We start from the raw sequence: 7186 nt of genomic DNA on the forward strand, positions 1-7186 counted from the left end.
CGAAGCCCCCAAGAGCAATAAATAGCATATGATACTGTTTTTTTTTAAAGTCTTATACTTATTTTTTTTTTAATGGAACATTTTGAATTTATTTATTTTTGGCTGCACTGGGTCTTCATTGGCTGCATGTGGGCTTTCTCTACTTGTGGCCAGCCGGGGCTACTCTGCCTTGTGGTGGCGGTGCAGTGGATTCTCTTGTTCCAGAGCACAGGCTCTAGGCTCGCGGGCTCAGTAGTTGTGCCTCGAGGGCTCAACAGTTGGGGCTCACGGCCCCTAGACTGAAGGCTCAGCAGTTGTGGCGCATGGGCTTATTTGCTCTGAGGCATGAGAGATCTTCCCAGATCAGGGCTCAAACCCGTGTCCCCTGCATTGGCAGGCAGACTCTCAACCACTGCGAAAGTCGATACTGTTTTTTAAAACGACAAAATATGACTGAACTGATGGATGCATGGATACATGGAGGAGCATGCAACTGCACGGACCAAGGACGAATGTCAGGAAGGGTATACACTGTGCACAATTCATACTAGTGGCCATTGCTGGCAAAGGGGCTGTGGCTGGGAGAAGGGTTCAGGGGGACTTCCATTTTGGGGGAACTTCCCTCTTTATGTAGGAATATCTTACAGTAAGCACTGCAGCAAACAGGTCTACAGCACGGTGGTGGAAAGGGATTCCTGGTACTACTGCTCTCTGTCTGGGTTCTTTAACCGCTGGTGGCCGACTAGCTGGTCTGCTAATTGCCACTGCTGTTCATTTCTTTATAAATGCCCCTTTTTTCTTCCCTGCCTCTTCCTGGCAAAACCCAACCCTTCCCAACTTGGCACTTATCCCAGCTCAATACATCATTACTTAGCTTTTGTCGCATAGCATTCAAATAAACAAGTCCCACAAATCCACAATAATAATAATAAAACATTTATTTCTCTCTCATCTATACCTTGTGTAGCTGATCTGGTTGGACTCAGTAGGGCTCACTCACACATCTACAGGGCAAGTGGGGATTCTGCTCCAGGCAGGGCTTAGCAGAGGTATTTTAGCTGGTGCAGCTCTGCTCCATATGTTTCTCATGCTCCCCTTAGGATCAACAGGCCAGCTCAGGATGTTAAAAGCATCTTCTTGTGTCTTTCCGGAGATCTGTGCATTTTATCTAGCTTGTTGAAGTTAGACGCCTAGAGTGTTTCCTAGGGTTAGTAGTGATGTCCACTCTTTGATTCCTGACATTTGTAATTTGTGTCTTTCTTGTTTTGTTGTGTTTTCTTGAATATTTTATTGATTTTTTTTTTCAATGAAACAGCTTTTGGGTTTACTGATTTTTTTTTTTTTTTCAGTGAAAGAGCTTTTGGCTTTACTGATTTTTCTCTAACATGTTCTGAATTCCATTCACTTCTGCTGTGATCCTCTTTCCTTCCTCATAGGCACTAGGGGTTTAATTAGTTCTTTTCCTAGTTTCTTAAGGTAGAAGCTCAGATCATTGATGACTTTTCCATTCAATTAAAAATATTATCTAATTTCCCTTGGGATTTCTTCTTTGACTCATGGGTTGTTCATGTGTGTTGTTCAGTTTCCACATATTTGGATTTCCCAGTTATCGTCCTGTTAACGATTTCAAGTTGAATTCTGTTATGGTGCAAGAAATACTTTGTATGAATAGATATTTAAACTTTTTATGCTTTTAAAATTTTTTAATGGTTTTTCATATAGATATGAATATGGGACATCTTGGTGAATGTCCCATATATCCCTGAGAAGAATGTGTATCCTGTTATTAAGTGGAGTGTTCCATAAATATCAATTAGCTCAAGTTGTTTTATGCTTTTATTCAGGTCTTCTATATCCTTACTCACTTTCTACTAGTACCATCTGTTACTGAGAGAGAAGTGTCAGCACAGATTTTTCTGTCTCTTCTTTCAGCTTTATCAGTTTTGTTTCATGTACTTTGAAGGTCTGTTCTTATGTGCATATACATTTAGAATTGTATTCTTGGGTAATTGACTTCTTTGTCATTATGTAATATTCTTCACTAACCCTAGAAACATTCCTTGTTCTGACATCTACTTTGTCTGATATTAATACAGCACTCTAGCTTTTTTTTGGTTACTGTTTACACGGAATACTTTTTTCCATCCTTTTACTTTTATCTTACCTATGTCTTTGTATTTAAAGTGGGTTTCTTTTTTAATTATCATCGAAGTATAGTTGATTTACAATGTTGCATCAGTTTCAGGCGCACAGAAAAGAGATTCAATTATGTGTGTGTGTATGTGTGTGTGTATATATATATATATACACACACACATGCATATATGCGTGTACATATATATACATACACATGTATATTCTTTTTCAGATTCTATTCCATTATAGGTTATTACAAGTTATTAAATGTAATTCTCTGTGCTATACAGTAGGTCTTTGTTATTTTTCTATTTTATATATAGTGGTGTGTATCTGTTAATCCCAACTCCTAATTTATTCCCGCCTCCTTTCCCCTTTAGTAACCATAAGTTTGTTTTCTATGTCTGTTAGTCTGTTTATCTTTTGCAAATAAGTTTATTTATATAATTTTTTTTAGCTTCCACATATAAGTGATATGATATGATATTTGTCTTTTTCCGTGTGACTTACTTCACTTAGTATGATAAATTCTAGGTCCATTTATGTTGCTGCCAATGGCATTATTTCATTCTTTTTATGGCCGAGTAATATATATATTATTATATATAATACTAATCTTCTTTATCCATTGCTCTATTGATGGACACTTTGGTAGCTTCCATGTCTTGGCTATTGTGAATAGTGCTGCTATGAACATGGGGTGCATGTATCTTTTCGAATTAGAGTTTTCATCTTTTCTGGATATATGCCCAGGAATGGGACTGCTGGATCATATGGTAGCTCTATATTTAGTTTTTTAAGGAACCTCCATAATGTTCTCCATAGTGGCTGTACCAATTTACATTCTAAAGTGGGATTCTTGTAGAAAGCAAATATTTGGTTTTGCTTTTTTATCCACTATGACAGTCTCCTTTAACTGGTATAGCGTTGATCCTTGGACAACGTGGGGATGAATCCACCTATAACTTATAGTCAGCCCTCTGTATTCGAGGTTCCTCCCCATCCATGGAGTCAACCAAGGCAAGGCCCTAAGTTTGTCTCCTTGGCAGTCAACCTCACAATAAAGCTCTTTCTTTTCTCAAACGCCAGTCCCATAGGATTGGCTTCTATGTGCTTTGGGCAGCGAGCCCTTGCTCAGTAACAATTTGGGGGACCATGAAGGGACTTAGGATTTGTCACAGCCTGCTCAAGGCACTGTAGCCCCCGGCATAGTGTGGGCCCTCACCACAGACCCTGAGTGGCCACCTAGACCAAATTCATCTCGAGGGTCAGCTGTTGGGTTCGTGCTTCCCTGCTATGGCCCTTTCACTTTTGAGAGAAGAAAAGCTCCTAAATCAGATGTCTTTGGGGTGATGAACCTTGTTAAAATGCACCTGTGGCTACATTGTCTAATACTTTCATCATGATTGTGGGTGAGAGTCCCACCCTAAGGGAGACAATATAAAATGTTACAGCCAATGAGGTACTAAAGGATCGATCAGGTTGGAATCTCAAACCCTGGGTTAGAGCCCCAAGCCTTTTTGTTTGGCTATGTTTGACTATTTTCTTTGTTAGGATTGGCTAAAAGGCGTTGGTTCTTGGATGAACTTTAGTAAACCTGATATTAATGGGATTCTTCTGACCCAGGAGATAAAAGCCATTGCTCCCTGACTAGAAAGCTTGCCTTACAGAGGGGTCAGGAGTTTCACTTGTGCCTAATACAATTACCTGGCGGTATTGATACAGGTGTGTATCCTTAATGAAACCAGCCCTGATTACCTTGTTGGGCTGAGAAGGTAAAAGAGAAAGGAAGGAGCAGAAAGTAGGAAAATTCTCTCCCCAGAAGAACATACCCCACGTCTGGGCTAAAGAAATTTTATACAATTAGACATTCTTGTTTTTCCTCACTGAGAATTTTAACCCTCTTTTGCCTGAGCCAAATTAGCAGGGCATTAGCATTGAACTGCATTTAAGTATGTATACATATATATAAAGGAAAGTTTGCTGTGAGGAACAAGCATTGGTGGTGGTGGTGCTAAAGGCTACATGGAGGTCTTGGGCTGAATGCATTCTACCTGGAAATTTCCCCGGTGCTGAGATGAGCTTGTCTTTGATCTCTACTGGAGAGGTAAAATGTTTTGATCATCTACCAGGAAAATCAAACCCCAACATGCTCAGAAAGGAAGTCAGGGCTTGGGTATTTCAACCCGTATACTCCTGAATTCTGCCCTCAAATTCAGCTCTGAGTCTCAGGCAGCCTCCTCACTTTGGTTTCTTCAAGGTGATACTGTCATTTCCTCCAACTGCCTCCTCAAGAGGTAAGTTTTTCCAGGTGGTGAGTGAGACAGAGCCTAGACTCTCCTAGGCCCCTCTGCAATAGGCAAGGCTGTCCTCAGCGCACGGGGGAAAACTCTTAGGAGCCTCTGACCACATCGGCTACAGTCTCAGAACTGCCAGGACAGATTTCTTGGCAGCCGGGCAGCACGCATGACTTTTAGGCTACAGTTCTTGACAACCATCTCTAATGCAAAGCTTTTCAGTGTTCCCTAAGGGAAACTTAAGTCCAAACTGATCATCTTTGAGACTGTCCATTCTCCTCTGTGGCTTCTCCAGGGAATTCTTACAGCCAAGCTGTGGACAGTCACTACTACATTTGCTTGCTGCTTTCCAGAAAGCAAACTAGGAGATGGAATTGAATCCAAAGACCTAAAATTCTTGCTTTCTCTCTCATGCCTCGTTAGGCTGTTTGAGTCCCCTCTGCTTTTACAGAGGAGTGAGGGAAGGCCATTTTCTAGAGATTTGCAATCCATAGACTGTTCTCAGCTCTTAGGTTTGAAACCTGGGATATTGACTAAGCCTTTGACTTAGGGGTTGCTTGTTTTCACACTCTCTCCCCCCACACATCCATTCTCAGGAGGGCAGCTAAGCCCTTGTAGCCAGAACTATGGTGGAGAGGAGTTGAGGGGGCGAGCGGCTAGTGTGCCCAGGTGCTGCTACAAAGGAACAAAATGCGCTCGGAGCCACAGATTGGCTAGTCCTGGTGCCTCCCTTCATCGCCCATGAATGCACGGGTTTTCCAGGTGCAGCCAATATTGCAACGTCACGCAGACCTGGATTTGGTTGGCGTCAGACCCCATCCGTAAAGCCTGGGAAGAAGCAACAGGCTTGTGGGAGGGTAGTTGTTCCAGGCTCTTCTGGGGTTTTGCTGGCCAAGAAGTAAACGATCTTGAACACTACAGGGGAGAAAACCCAGTCAGCCAACTGCAGAGCCCAGCTTCACTAAGGACTCATTTTTCTTCAGAGGATGGACTCCTGGCTGTCCTGCCATCAGCTCTGCCTTACCCTGTGGTTATCAACTTTGCTCACATCAAAAGTAGGTAGGTACAATGTTTGACCTTGACTGGCTTTTCTAAGGTATTTTGCAAAATAAGAATTTGCAGAAGTGATGTAAAATTATGGTTCGAGGGAGGACCCTCAGGAAAAGCCTGTTTTGCCTGAGTCAGAGCCCAGTGATCTTGACTGACTCCATCTGGGTCCTCCTTGGGTGCCCCCACTGTTCCCTGAACCCAATTTGGCCCAGGGGGTACTCTGTCTCGGCAAGGCAATACCACTGCGACACGTTCCTGCACGTCCTACCTCAGGCCTGGGATGGCCCTAGAATCTGCATTTCAGCAGGTACTCCTGTGATTCTGAGGCTGGAGTCCCCGTACTTGGACCCAGACTGTACTTGGAGGTACCTACTTCTGCAGGTTCCCATGAAGAATCCTGCCTATAGCATAAAGCCTAAGCTCCCAGCCACCAAAATGTTTAATTTTTATTAAGTTCAATTTATCTGTTTTTTCCTTCGGTTGCATGTAGTTTTGGTGACATAGCTATGAAAATATTTTCAAGTCCAGGTTATGAATATTTACCCCCCATGCTTTCTTCTAAGAGTTTTATACTTTTAGCCTTTGTATTTCGGTCTTTGATCCGTTTCGAGTTAAATAAAAAGGGTCCAACTTCATTCTTTTTTATGTCGATATCCAGTTCTCTTAACACCATTTGTTGAATGGTACTCCAATGGGATTTAAGAATGCCTCCACCATCTTCAGGGAAGTCTTATCCAAGGACATAAGTGATCTCCCATTAAATGAGGGAGTCTTACTGTGATATACTAATTACTAGTAAAAGTAAGGAAGCCTCAGACCAAAATACAATCCTCACTTTACACTTGCTGGCAGACTGGGGATATAAAGTCTCCAAAGAAAAAGTGCAAATTTCTCAACCAGCTGTAAAATACCCAGGATGTGAGTTATTAGACAGAAAAAGGTTTTTGGCTTGGAGGAGGACAAGGTGCAACTTTGTTCATTCATTCTGAGTCCAAGTTCATCGGATAGCAGCTGCCCCCATCATGGACCCTAAGTTGGACTCCAGTGATTTCAAAGTTGTATACCTGAGGTGCATCGGTGGGGAAGCTGGTGCCATGTCTGCCCTGGCCCCCAAGATCTGCTCCGTGGATCTAGCTCCAGAAAAGGTTGGTGACTACCTTGCCAAGGCAAGGGTCTGAGGATTACAGTGAAACTGACCATTCAGAACAGACAGACCCAGACTGAGGTGGTACCTTCTGCCTCTGCCCTGATCATCAAAGCCCTAAAGGAACCACCCAGAGACATAAAAAACCAGAAAAACATTAAGTACAGTGGAAACATCACTTTGGATGAGATGGTCAACATTGCCTGACAGATGCAGCATTGATCTTTAGCTAGAGGACTCTCTGGAACCATTTAAGAGATCCTGGGGACGGCCCAGTCTGTGGGCTGCAATGTTGACGGCACTCACCCTCACGACATCATAAAGGACATCAACCGTGGTGTGGTGGAGCCCCCAGGCAGTTAAGAACCGCAAAGAAAAATAAGTTATTAGAAGGATATTTGACACCACCTCCCCCCTCAAAAAAAAGAAAGACAAGTTTACTGCTGGACCATTAGCTAGGGTGACTGTACCCACCATCAGAAGGCAGTGGCGAGGATTCTCGGGAATGGCTGGGTTTTGTCTTATTTGGATTCCTAACTTACTGTGGTCTCATGGCCAATTTCTATGTGAGGTTCTCAAA

At 42.7% G+C, this 7186-nt stretch overlaps 1 pseudogene; it reads left to right on the plus strand.

Moving 5' to 3' along the window:
• Positions 1-6421: 6421 nt before the first annotated feature.
• LOC130851226 (60S ribosomal protein L12-like) lies at positions 6422-6969 on the plus strand (annotated as a pseudogene).
• The last annotated feature ends 217 nt before the right edge of the window (positions 6970-7186 follow it).

The sequence above is a fragment of the Hippopotamus amphibius genome, chromosome 1, assembly GCF_030028045.1.
Source record: "Hippopotamus amphibius kiboko isolate mHipAmp2 chromosome 1, mHipAmp2.hap2, whole genome shotgun sequence".
NCBI classification, from domain to species: domain Eukaryota; kingdom Metazoa; phylum Chordata; class Mammalia; order Artiodactyla; family Hippopotamidae; genus Hippopotamus; species Hippopotamus amphibius.